This window comes from Cryptotermes secundus, unplaced genomic scaffold (assembly GCF_002891405.2).
Source record: "Cryptotermes secundus unplaced genomic scaffold, Csec_1.0 scaffold176, whole genome shotgun sequence".
In the NCBI taxonomy this organism is placed as follows: domain Eukaryota; kingdom Metazoa; phylum Arthropoda; class Insecta; order Blattodea; family Kalotermitidae; genus Cryptotermes; species Cryptotermes secundus.
This window is the reverse complement of record NW_019731569.1, coordinates 198,466-212,318: the sequence shown is the minus strand read 5'-3', so window position 1 is coordinate 212,318 and position 13,853 is coordinate 198,466. Positions and strand designations below refer to the sequence as shown.

Below are 13,853 nucleotides of genomic sequence, written 5' to 3'. Positions count from 1 at the left end.
GTAGTGTACAGTGCTTAAAGAAAATAAAGAGTAAAGAGAAGACAAAAGGCTTGTACATCAGTCTAGGCAGGATCACAAATGTCTGTTGTAATGTTATGTTCCAGTTAAAAAAACTGCACATAAAAACAAATTTCTACAAATTTTTTTATTATTAATTTGAACCACAGCTATCAGTTTTTCTTTCCACTGTTTGTAGTGGAGAATTTGTTGGCCAATTGCTATTAATGACAACATATGGTGACCATGTTAGTGAGTCTGTTATGACTGCATGTTGCGTAGCTTAGCTCTTCTTTCAGGGCAGGCAACATCCGCTCAAGAGTTTGTTGGAATCGTTGATGACAAGTCAGATAACTTTGACTTCTTCTAATGACACTCTCGGATTTCAAGCGATAAAATATTTGAGGTCTGAAATATTATTTCATTTAAAAATTATTCCGAAGTTTAAATAATGAAAATTTTATTTTTCAGAATAAGAGCATCGAAATATGGGCCATATAATATCAATTAGCACACATAAGCAGTAGCTGGAAGCTTGTCAGCGTACTGCATAAAATTCCCAAATTCTGGAAGTGAAAGGAATTTAGTCTGATCCCCTGGTCCGCTGTCCGTTAACATTGTTGAGCATACCACAGTATACACAGCGATACGAGTCTTCTTGATCAGTATTATCATATCGTCACTGAGAGTAGTTTTCTAGTCGCCAGGAACTCTTGGTGTTATGTATCTCTGTATGTGTAACTCTTACTTTCTGAAAGAAACTTTTCCTAACTCTTGAGCTTCTCTGTCAGAAATATCTGAAATTTTTCCATTCCTTTGACTCAGTAACTGATTTCGTTACCTCCAGTTTGCATTATTTCGAATAGTTTTTTTTTGGATGCAGAAGAACCCTAAAAATACTTTAATTTAAAAATTGTTGTCAAGATCTCAAAATCTTATTCTCGAGCAGAAATATGAACTTGGCCTTTTCATTCTTGCCTGCTTCCTTTCGATGGCTGATATGCTAGGCTAGCACAAGACAACTGAAATGTGTTAACACTTGGAATGTTATCCCCCCCCCCCTAAGACCAATGCTATATCGTGTCTCATCTAGAGCTAAGAAACGGCCAAAGGAAACGGTAGGGAAGTGCCTAACTAACTTAAGATTGAGTGGATGGAGGTGATAGATCTGATCTCTTCTCCTATTAGTAGGTGCAATGCCACTGAACCATTAAAGTAACACCTACATTTCATTTCTCAAAGTGTACACCCTGCAAACACCATGGACATCAACGCTTTGCCATTGCTTTCTTAGAATATTTTGTAAAATTCTATCACGAAATTGAGAAATTTAAGAGGGACACATAGATACGTGCCTGCCTTTCTTATTAAAATAGAAAGTAGGCTAAGAATTTGCACAGTCATGTCAAGTAAATACAACTAAAGCATTCTTTCGATCCCATACATTTTTAAGGTCTCTAATTAAAGTGACATACAAGCCGAACTGTAACACACAGGTACTCTTGTGAGATTCGACCTTTTAAGATGGTGAATATGAAGAACATAATATTTTGAAATATAAAAGTTACGTGTAAGAGACCGTGGAGGCCCTTAGGGTGGTGAGACGTCGAGGCTCCCATATATTTTAGACAATCCACCCACAGATGGCGGTAAGGTTGTCAGCCTTACGCGCCAGCCGCCCTTTACATCCATGAAGATTCCTGGTACTCATTTCTGTTAGAGGCTGAGTCGACCCCAGGGCCATAGTGCGGCTGGAAGGATTAGGTAAATTGAAAAAAATTCAATGACCTCATCGGGACTTGAACCCGCTACCTTCCGGCTTGTAGCATAGCCCCTCAACCAACTACGCTATCGCGTTCCCCCTAAGAAATAAATAAACAGGTATTAATTGCCGAAATTCGCAGTACTGTCGTTAACACTCTTCTGTATTTGGGAGTTATCGGTTCATATCTCAACCAGGAACTTGACAGATTTCGTGATTTGTAGGCAAATAACATGGCCATTTCCTGCCACATAATTTTCAATTCATCATTGACCAGCTTCCTGTTATTTCTTCTTTGACACTTTAAATACACTGACGAAACGTCCCTAGTAAACCAAAGTACAAGAACCTCAATTTGCAAAACAACCAGTGCAGAAGTCTGATCTTTCCAGAGGAATTCAGAAGCATTTGTACTCCTGATTAGGCCGCGACATAGCTCAAGCGGTTAGTCGCTGGCTTTCCACCGCGGCGGCCCAGGTTCGATCCAGGGTCTGGTCAAGTGGGATTTGTGGTGGACAAAGTGGTGCTGGGGCAGGTTTTCTCCGAGTAGTTCGGTTTCCCCTGCCAATATTCATTCCACCAATTGCTCCACAGTCACCCTCACCTATCATCTGGGGCTGGTACAATAGGCCAGAAGTGGCCGCAATACAAGGGACTTAGTCCCACCCCACTAGCAATAAAAAAAATGTGTAACAGTAAATTTACTTTGCATAATATTCAGACTATGAATTCGCAGGAAAGGCCTTGAGACAACGTTCCAAAATTAAATTAAAATTAAATTTTTTTAAAGTTATGGCCTTGTATTTCTTTGTTACGCTGGCATTCAGGAATGACCAGATCAACGGAATGGAACTAAAAACCTCTTAACCAGTAATTACGATAAAACACAAAAATAATCACTTATAAAATATATCACAGGCCACACAGACTCCATAACTCTGATAAGAAGATTCGCGTATTGGATACCTGTACCAGCAAAGAAATTAGAAATAAAAAGTAAAATGTTCTGATTGTTGATCTGTCGGTCGGGTAAATTACTGTTGTTCCTCGCTAGAACAGTCATTCTTAGTGCCAAGTCCCACGGGAGTGATGACAGTATTTTATTTTTCCGTGGCTCTGCGTTGGACGGTCGGTTAAATCGTTGCTGATCCTCGCCAGCAAAGTCATTCTTGGCTTCAGGTCTCCTCGAGACCCATGACCAAGATATGTAGGGGCATCCTCTTCAACGAGGTGAGGGGTCAGTCTTTCTGTGTAGGCACTACATCTGTTTTGCCCTTCCTTAAACGATAAATTACTGCTGGTCCTTGCCAGCAAAGTCATTCTTGTTTCTGAGTCCCGCGGGGCTCATGACCATATTTCACTCTCAGATTCGAGACTCCCCCAACCTGGAGGACCGGGCCCCTGTATTTATATCTCCCACTGAGACTGTGACCCAGTTATACCCCCAGGCATCGGGCTCCCTGTTCGTTAGAAGGATCTAGCCAGTCGGTGGGTTGGTTAAATTGTTGCTGACCCTCGCCAGCACAGTAATTCTTTGTTCCAAGTCCCGTCGAGATCCATGACCAAGAAATTTGTTCTCTCCTATACATGGGCAGAAGAGGGGCTGACTAATAACACCGAACTCAAAAGTGTGTCGACTATTGGGTGTGTGTCCTTTTCTTGGGACACGTGTTTCGCCCAGACGTTGCCCAGTAATGGCTGCGTCTGTAATATTTATGTGATTCCAAGGTTTTGGGGTTACAGATTTCAGCCATCCTCTCATTATGCATATACTCGTATATTATGAATTATCTGATTATTGGCGTTTTACACGAGGAATTAATAAAACATACAAATATGATTATGATTTTGATCCACTGTGGATCCCTTGATATCCTCCGTTAGTCGCTCTTATAATTAAGTCGATTATTGTTATTATGTTTTATGATTCATTGATCTCATATTTTTTATTTCAGTTTCTTTTAATGTGAATAATTATGTAACATTCAATTACAAGTCTGATAATAAATATCGTAAAATTAAGGTAGTAGATAGGATGTATTTTCCGACTCGCGTAGTAATCCTACTGTTAGGCTAGTGCACTGCCAGTGAATGATTTCTGTGTTCGATCTCCGAGACAATCTGTAAGTCACGTTTATTTTCGGCTCACTAATACTCTTTTTAAAATCCAACGAAATTCCGTGCGTTATGAGTAATTTCGGTCAGTTTACTTAAGAAGGGAAGAAATGCTTATGAAGAAATACGTTCGTACATGGCCTGAGGGGTGACGTGTTTAGTGAAAAGTGATTTAAAATTCAACAAAATACATTGGTTACCTGCCACATATATTATGCCGTCCCCTTCACCTACACTCTACGTCCCGAAATGTGACTACGTTTGATTTGGGCAGGTTAGTTTATTTTGTCTCATTAGATTATCATTTTAATTAGGGTTTTAGTGTGGTATAACAAAATTTACAACTTCATATCTATCACAATTTCAGTGTTTTAACGTGGTACAACACAAAGCAAGAATGTCAAATATCCATTTGTAATCTTATTCTGAAGATACTCCGTAATATTTTAATGTACTACAACTTAACAGTAATTATAATTTTCAAAATTCTTTATTAGAATCCGTCACAACACAACAATAAAACAGTTAACGTTTAATAGTATTTAGCTACATGTTTCGGCTGTTTAGAAAGTCATCATCAGGCAATACACAATTACCACATTTTTAAACTATTGAACTGCATTTTATATAATTGATACAATAGTGCTGGATTCTTGACAAATATATCACAATATAATAATACAAAATATAAAATACAATTAAAGATAAAGATCTTTTAAAAGAATAAGTTATACAATTAAAATTATAATTATAAGCTATGTGTGTAATATGTCTTAGTGTGTATGTTGTTGTAATCGTATTGTTATGTTATATCTCTTATTTTTGCGGATATATAGCGATAGTTTTCTGTCATATACACGTGTGAAGTTGATTAACTACTTGAAGGGCCGTTGGTATGCGTGCAGTATTATTTGGTTTTTATATTATTTGATGTGTACCTCATTTTACGTGTATTATGTTCAGTCTGGTAAGAAGACAGATTGCAAATCTTATTACAATTCTCACGTTTAGCGTTTAATAAATGCAAAATCAGGGCTTCTAGGAAGGTATATAGAGATTTCTTTGCCATGAACAATTCTATCCATGTTTAAGAGTCGCGTGACACAATGACGGTTATAGGCACTGTAACCTTTTTAGGAAAGATTCATATTCCTTCTTCAACCCAATCCTCTTTTAAGTCTGTGCACTTATTAAATCTTGTCAGACTTACGACAAACGTACATACGTTAAATGAAAGCGCAGGATTGCTGAGAGGATAATCAAAAGGGGAGGCACAATAGAGCACTGTGGTCGCGGTGCAAGGGCCAAGAAGGCCCACCCCTTATGCATTCATTCATTTGTTGCATAATTAATATACCTGATGATGACCACGGAATGCCGGAAGATATTTTAAACAATTAAATTAATATAACATGACAGCGAGTAAGAAAGAAAGTTGAGGGAGAAAGACGAAAATTAGGAAATAATATTAACTGGGCGTCGTTTAATAAAGATAGACGTATATCATCATATAGACATCACCATGAAAACTCTCATACAAACAGATATATGCAGACAACGAAACTGAAACAGCCAAAATGCGTAGCGGTCTCTAGAAATGGGGGATTGTAAATTAACGGTATGTTTTATATAGAAATTAACAAAGCTGACCTCTGGCTAGACATATTTGTTTTCAACATAAACAAACGCTTAAGCATGTGAATACACTTGCAGTGTTTTCTGGATAAGCATTTTTTTTTCCTAAGAGTTCCATCTTCTGAGATATAACGCCGTGTAGTCCGTTGAAAGTCAACGTTGAAGCAAGTAGCGAGCTCTGCTTCATGCTAGTCTATTATTGGCCAATTCTTCGGCCCTGCAAATGGGGGCAATATGTTCCTCCGAAACGTCCTTTTGCTTTCAGCGCATTACACTGCTTTAGGGCAGATCCATAGCTCAAGCGGTTAGTCGCTGGCTACCCACCGCGGCGACCCGGGTTCGATCCCGGGTCTGGTCAAGTGGGATTTGTGGTGGACAAAGTGGCGCTGGGGCAAGTTTTCTCCGAGTACTTCGGTTTCCCCTGCCAATCTTCATTCCACCAATTGCTCCACAATCACCCTCACCTATCATCTGGGGCTGGTACAATAGGCCAGAAGTGGCCGCAGTACAAGGGACTTAGTTCCACCCCACTAGCAATACAAAAAATACACTGCTTTATATCCCAGACAACAGGAATAACGGGAGGTGTGTAAATCTCAAACCCTACGAGCACTTTGCTGTTCAGGAGGAATGGAGGNGTACAAGGGACTTAGTCCCACTCCACTAGCAATAAAAAAAATATACTGTTTTATATCCCAGACAACAGGAATAACCTGAGCTGTGTGAATCCCAAATCCAACGAGCACTTTACTATCTTCGGTTCGGGAGGAATGGCGTTTAAACAACACAGTGCTTTTCCTTCACTGGTGCATGGGTCCACTTAGTATTTCATCAAACAGGACTGAGTATGATATAGAGTACAATTCACCGGAAATGCTAGTAAACATCTGTGAAATGGATTATCCATTCATTCTCTGAGAGCATGTCCCAAAATCGGTGAGTAGAAAATACAAAAACAAAATATTTATTTTGTGTCCGGATTCGATTCCCGGCGCTACTAGATTTTCTGAGAAGTAGTGTGTCTAGAACGGGGCTCACTCAGTACCGTGAGGATAACTGAGGAACTATTTCAAGGAAATAGCGGCTCCGGTCTAGGAAACCGAAATTAACAGCAGTGGGGATCCGTTGCGCTGACCCCGCGACACCCTCTATCCGCAAAATGTTGGCACCAACTTCGCCGAAAAGCGGCGGTCGCTCGGTTGATATAGTTCGCTTGCGGACTACAGGTCACGGAGTTTTTTTTTCTTTGTGTGTTGGATGCTGCAGCACTTCGCTGCATTATTCTAGAGGCACTCCAGCGCCAGGGACATCTCAGGGGCTACTTGCAGGGGTTCCATATGTGGCCAGAAATTTTGCAGTCACAATATTGCAAATCAGTCTGGGGCCTACAAGCTTGATCGCTTAACTATGATGGTAATGTTGGTATGATTGATGAATATGACTTTTGGTAGAGCACCAGTTTCAGTAGAAACAGGGGCAAAGGGAAGTGGTCATTATTCCTTCGAGTGAGAGGGGTTTCGCTGTCAACTGGGTGATGCTCATGATAATTCCGAAATCCTGAAGAACAACGGAGACATCTTGGAAAGAGGTAATTTTTAAGGAGATCGCTTGACATTCTTAGCCAACGCGGGTAGGAATTGTGGCTATTTCCTTGAAATAGCTCCTCAATTATCCTCACGAGGCTCAATAGACCACGTTCTAGACCCACTACCTCTCAGAAAATCTGGTAGCGCCGGGAACCGAACCCGGAACTCTGAATTTGTAGCCAGGAACCCTGATCACTAGACCACAGTCAAAATTAAATTTTAATTTTAGGTCGTACATTAGTTTTGTTTTGGGGAATTTGGAAGTTTTTATGGTGTTTTACTGTTTATGAGTAGCCGGAGTTAATTTGTGGAGTTAAACGTACATATCTGAGGGCAAGGCCACTCATTCTGTGCCACACTATCAATACGTCAATCCTTAACTTTTATACACACATTCTACTACACAGTGTTCAAGGACTCGTACTATGTAAACACATACCACCATGCTAAATGGCAAACATACAACTCCGTGTCTTGGAAAATTCTTATATTTTGGAAAAAAATACTGTAATTTTAATGTTCGCATCTTTGCAGACTTAAGTCGGAACTGAACTTTTTCCCCATGGCACTACAGCCCCAGTGCGCCTAGGCCTACCTCCATGAACTTCTCCGTTCACTTCGGTTGTTCTAGATCTTATACATTCGGTAGGACTCCTTCGGCGGGTGATCAGCTCGTCGCAAGGCCTCTATCTGTACGCAAACACAGAAAAACGCACACACACAAACTAAACATCCATGCTCTGAGTAGGATCCCAACCCACGATCCCGGCTTCCGAGCGAGCGAAGACAGTACATGCCTTAGACCGCTGGGCTACCGTGACCGGCAGTGTATAAGAATAATATATAAGAATTCAGTTCGTACCTCACAGGAAACAGATCCGAACCCACGATTCCGGCTTCCGAGCGAGCGAAGACAGTACATGCCTTAGACCGCTCGGCTACCGTGACCGGCCGGAAACGAACTAGTTCATTATAATTGTATCTACATTTGCATTCGCCTCTGAATTTTAATAAATGTATACATAAACTCGGGCACCCGTTAGCGTAGTTGGTTCAGGCATTATGCTACGATACGGAAGGTCGCGGGTTCGATTCCCGATGAGGTCACTGAATTTCCCAATTGATCTACTCATTCCAGCAGCACTATTGCCCTGGGGTCGACTGAGCCTCTAACTGAGACTCATAGGGTTGTGGGACGTCGAGGGTCCCACATCATCTAGACAATCGACTCACAGATGGCGATGAAGTTGTCAGCCTTACGCCCCGGCCGCCCTTAAGCCCCCAGGAAGATTCCTGGTACTCATTTCTGTTAGAGGCTGAGTCGACCCCAGTGCCATATTGCGACTGCAAGGATTAGGTCAATTGAAAAAAAAATCCAATGATCTCATCGGGACTCGAACCCACGGCCTTTCGGTTTGTAGCACAGTACCATAACAAACTACGCTACCGCGTGCCCCATAAACTTTGTTAGGATTCATTTTCCCGATATATTTTCTATTTTATAAGAAGATGTAAATTACCATCCAGTGTCTCTGTACTGAATATATGTTAAAACTCCCGACATGTAACTGATACAAGGATATGAACTAGATATATTTAGGTGGTAATTTACATCTTGTTGATACAGACTTTACGTGATGAATTATGAAAGAAATTATTTAACATTAAATTTCATGTCAGCATTAACTCATTCGCTATAGTGACTAGGTCACGTGCTCACGACAGAAACTCTGGGTTCTTGTATGGGCAGAAGCAGAGGTTCCTCTCATCCCCACAGCGTCCAGACTAGCTCTGACTTCCATCTCTCTTTGTATCAGATGGATATGTAACCACACACCTCAATCTTGTGTCGAGATTAAGAATTCAGTGTCTTGTACATCCACTCTCCATTAAGTCTTCATGGCATGGTGCGTAATTAAACACTGCGACATCTTCAGCTTTCACTTCAGCATATTTAAGAGGATGTAGGTTCTTTCTTCAGTCTTTTCACGTATTCTCCTACTTCCATTCCCCTCGGCGCTACAGCTCAGGGTGAGGTTGGCCTCCTGAACAATCTGCCCCCATTCTTCTCTGTTCTTCCATCCTTCCGAGGCTGATTGTCTGGTTTATGGACAGTTTAGTTTTTACGGTGTGAGGTTGTCAGCCTCACGCGCAACCGCCAAACTGGAGGACCAGGATATCCCTCTTCTTCTGCCTACTACTCCTTGACCTGTCCGGCATGGGTGACCCTACCAGTACTTATGCTACCGCCGGCATAGCTCTCAGGGTCTCAGGAGCACTCAAATCCCACCATCACGATAAGGTGGAGACACCACGGCTGGGGATTCCCCTACTTAATTGCAGGAAAAACATAACCTAGATTGCACATAGAAAAAAACGAAAACAATGTTCAGCAGCTGTAGGAAGATTTATGTAATCCTATGATGGTCAAATAGGCTGATACATGTAGCGTAATAAAGAAGATGCACACAATTAGTGCAGTTACACACGGCTGCCATGTATTGGCTGGTTGCTTAGTGATCCTCACAGTCTGAACATCTTACACATAGAAATATTACTGTATTAACACAGTCCTTAAGCTCAGCATAACCGAACTTCTTTCTCTTTTACTGGATCTTACTTGTTTCTCAATAGGATCAGACCAAAGGACCTGTTTATCCATGGCTCTACAGCCCTTTGTTGGGCCTTCACCGCTTTTCAATTTCTTGATCTTTTACACAGTCCGTAGGACTCCTTGGACGGGGGATCAGCCCGTCGCAAGGCCGCTACCTACACACAGAACAACACAAATACAGAATAAACGCATATAGACATCCATACCTTGAGTGGGATTCGAACCCACGATCCCAGTGTTTGAGGAGGCGAAGGCAGTTCTTGCCTTAGACCGAGCGGCTAGTGTGATCGGCAAAGGACGTAACTAGTGGCAACTAAATGAGAAAAATAGCAATTGCCCTTAGTACGCAATTTTCTCAGTTCTTCATTCTATACTCACAATTCAAAACACGTTACAGTATTCTATCAAGTAGGAACTTCCATTTCTAATCCGCCCAAGCGGAAGAGACTAGGTTTTGCAACCAAATACAATGCGCAAAATAGAGGCGTCAATTTATTTAACGGAGGACAGTTATGGCTAAATTATTTTGCGGTTTATTTTGTGCTGTATTTCGCAACGAGCCTTGTATTTGTATTTCCATTCGAAAGTAGATACTACAAGCGAGGCGAGCATCACTGCGAGAGCTCCTCCTGGCATTACCTTGCAAATTATAATGAAAGTGGGTTAGTTGCATCAGCACCGTGTTCAGCAACATCGCGTATTTTGCAACGTGCAAATTTCGCTATGTTCGGTCTGTGATCAAAGTTCAATATTGCAAAATACGAATATGAAAAAAAAAATGTATTTTTCCACTGCAGAAACAGTAAATGAAGAAAAATTGTTAAGTACGTGAAATTCTGTAAAATATTAAAGAGCATCGTGTTGGGAAATAACGCAGGCAATGCGAAATATTTGTGTGCATGTTTGCAATAAAAGTAAAACAATAAGAATTAGAGCAGACCAGCCTGTATCGGTATCTTAGTCAATTTACTTTTAGTATTTTTCTCGCGTAGGGCCTATTTAAACTTCTACATTAACAGTATATATGTTTTTTCTGTATTTCTCTTGTTTTTCTATTTAGTTTTTATGATTTTGATTTCGAATTATGGTATGGGTTTAAATAATTAGAACGATCAAGTCAAGGAAGATGAGGTGGGCAGGGCATGTAGCACGAATGGGGAGTAGAGGAATGCATATAGGATATTGGTGGTAAAGCCGGAAGGAAAGAGACCACTGGGAAGACCAAGGCATAGGTGGGTGGACAATATTAAAATAGATCTTAGAGAGACAGGATGAGATGGTATTGATTGGAGTGATCTGGCTCAGGATAGGGACCACTGGAGGGCTCTTGTGAACACGGTAATTAACTTTCGGGTTCCATAAAATGCTGGGAAGTTCTTGAGAAGCTGCAGAATTGTCGATTCCTCAAGAAGGACTCAGCTCCATGAGTAAGTAAGTAAGTAAGTAAGTAAGGTGTGGGTTTAAAATAACGCAGCGCTGATGAAATGGATGTTACAAATTGAGTTCGCCTTATTTCCGATTGCAATTGGCCTTACTCTGATCACTTACAGCATAAGAATATAGGAACTGGTCAGTAGTAAAAATTGCTAACAGATTTTTATGTATCAAGAAAGAAAAATTCTATTCGCATTTCTGTAATGAAATGTTTGTTGCTGTCCAAGAGCTTGTTTGCCTCAGAAAGAAACAGTAGTGCATGGTTTCGGACACTGCAGGGAACCGACGGTTATTTTGAATTTACTGCTTATGCGAGTTTCGAATTATTTGCAGTGTACATTTATGACCGCCTCTGTGGTCTAGTGGTCAGAGTTCCTGGCTACTGATCCAGAGATCCGCGTTTGATTTCCGGCGCTACCAGATTTTCTCAGAAGTAGTGGGTCTGGAACGGCGTCTATTCAGCCTCATGAGGATAATTGAGGAGCTATTTCACGTAAATAACGGCTCCGGTCTAGAAAACCTGGATTAACGGCCGTGGGAATCCCGTTGTGCTGACCACGTGACACCCTCTATCGGCAAAAGTTGGCACTAACTTCGCCGACAAACGGCGGTATAGTTCGCTTGCGGACTTAAGCCACGGAGTTTGTTTTTGTTTGTACATTTATCTAATACCCAGTGACTGACAATATCTGCACAGAGATAACTAAGAAGAGTGCTGATTGGTGATGGAACATGTATGTAGGATAGCGTATCACTAAACTGAATGACTAGAGATAAGACCTTCAATCTTCGACATCATGTCTAGTTCGGTTTCTGGTCTTATCCATCATCAATATCTCTGGAATATTCCCCACGGCCAAAACGTTCGACGTCCCACGCGAATAAATAGTACCTCTCCCATAGAGTTGTTCTGATCGACAAAAGTTTTTCAAATTCCTGTTGTCATACTTCTTACTAACAGAGATAGAAAATCCGTGTTGTATTGCTAATGAATGAGCTCTCTTGGGGCTTGGGTGGGCGAACGAGATGAATATAAATAAATTTGTGTATAAAATTGGTCATGTTCCCTGTTAGAACGCTCTCCCTTTAGCGATGCCAACCAGTACGGAGGTCCTGTTGTTAGTTGCTATTGATAATCCTAGCCAAAATTTATGAGAACACTCAGTGTCGGTACATAATGATCAGTATCTATATCTGTCCGTCTCTCGGTCTGTCTGTCTGTCTATACATCTATGGCTCTACAGCCCTTGTGGACCTTAGCCGCTTTTTCACTTTGTTAATCTATACACACACACAGATCCAGCAGTACAACGCATGCAGTAACAGGAGCAAGAGCAGTACAACGCATGCAGTAACAGGAGCAAGAGCAGTACAACGCATGCAGTAACAGGAGCAAAACACAATACAGAACACGATACACAAATGTATGTAGGGAGAATGCTCACATAATAGAGGATTGGCGTAATTCGCGTGTTTGAGTGCGACGTAGGAAGAATCCTGAAGAGTTTTATTATTTAGAATTCATCGTCCTATATGACGAATACAGATTTTAGTCATTTTAGAATGGAGACCTTATGGCATGCAGTACAATAGTTTAACGTGCATAAAGATACTTGAAGATGGCACATTAGTGCTGAAACATGTAGTGTGGAAGTGAAGAATAAGGTGAAAAAGTGTATACACTGTAAGACGGTCAGCATAAACCATGGACATATACACAGTCGGTAGGACTCCTTGGACGTGAAAACAGCCAGTTGCAAGGCCTCTACCTAGACGCAGAACAATACACACAATAGACGCACACAGATATCCATGCCTTCAGTGGGTTTCGAACCCACGATCTCAGTGTTCGAGCGGGTGAAGACAGTTCATGCCTTAGACCGAGTGGCCGCTGTGATCGGTCAGTAAATACCTACCACAGCAGATTATTTTCTGTAGGCACTGCCTAGAGGCTCTCTTAGAGACTTAGAGAAATCGTGTTACAATTTAATACGACTAGAATTCATGTTAGTGAGCCCGCACTTCTAGAGCACGTGTCAATGGCGCCTCTGTGATCCGTCCTTTTCAAAATGGGAAGCAGTAACTGCTGTTTTCATTAAAGAGAAAGAAGGAATTTGAAGGAAACAATTTACAATGAGGCCCATCATAGTAGCCTTGCTGTCTAAGACAAGAAACTTCTTTGCCTCTTTGAACACTGGGATCGTGGTTTCGAATCCCCACCTGATTGCTGTATGCGTTTTGTCCTGTGTAGGTAGCAGTCTTGCGAAGGGCTGATCCCCTGCGCAGTTAATCCTACAGACAGCCTGTAAGATTCATAGTTCCAGAACAATTCTGAATAACAAAAAGCCTGGACGGCCTAGTCAGGCAAAGGAAAAAGTTTGTGATGAAAAGAGAATAACAATAGTAAACTAACATAATTTTTTTAGTTTCTTGGGGTGGGGTGAGACTGAGTCCACTTGAGACGTCGGCCACTAATCGGCCTACTGTACCAGCCCCCGATGATAGATGATGAGTGTGGAGCAGTCGGTGGAATGAGAATTGACAGGGGAAACCGAAGTACTAGAAGAAAACGTGTCCCAGTGCCACTTTGTCCACCACAAATCCCACATGACTTGAACAGGGATCGAACCCGGGGCGCCGCAGTGGGAAGTCAGCAATTTACCATCTGAGCCATGGCGCGGCCCAACCAACCATTAATTGAAATATATAT

General features: G+C 41.4%; 1 protein-coding gene across 2 annotated transcripts in view; it reads right to left on the bottom strand.

The window, feature by feature from the left end:
* Positions 1-13,853, bottom strand: part of LOC111867070 (hydroxysteroid dehydrogenase-like protein 1) — a 41,315-nt gene that overhangs the window by 15,148 nt on the left and 12,314 nt on the right. The window lies entirely within an intron of this gene.